The following is a 442-nucleotide window of genomic DNA, read 5'->3' on the forward strand; positions in this document are numbered from 1 at the left end:
ATACACAAAAATCAACTTGAAATTTGTTAAAGACCTGAACCATAAAACTCCTATAAGAAAACATAGGAGGTAAGTTCCTTGATGTTGATCTTTGATAATGCTTTTTTTTTCCTTCTGGATTTGACACCAAAAACAAGACAGAAAGCAAAAAAAGAAAAAAAAGATAAGGAAAAAAAAAAAGAAAAAAAAAGTGGCTCTACAAAAACTAAAAAGGTTCTGTACAGCAAAGGAAACTGTCAACAAAATGAAAAGGCAACATATGGAATGGGAGAAAATATTTGCAATTCATATATCTGAAAAGGAGCTAATATCTAAAATATATTAAAAATCTCATACAACTTGATAGCAAAAAAAAAAAAATCATCTAATTTTAAAATGGGCAGAAGAACTGAATAGAAATTTTTCCAAAAAAGACATACAAATGACCAACAGGTACACAAAA

Source organism: Pteropus vampyrus, unplaced genomic scaffold (assembly GCF_000151845.1).
Source record: "Pteropus vampyrus isolate Shadow unplaced genomic scaffold, Pvam_2.0 Scaffold14, whole genome shotgun sequence".
Lineage (NCBI taxonomy): Eukaryota > Metazoa > Chordata > Mammalia > Chiroptera > Pteropodidae > Pteropus > Pteropus vampyrus.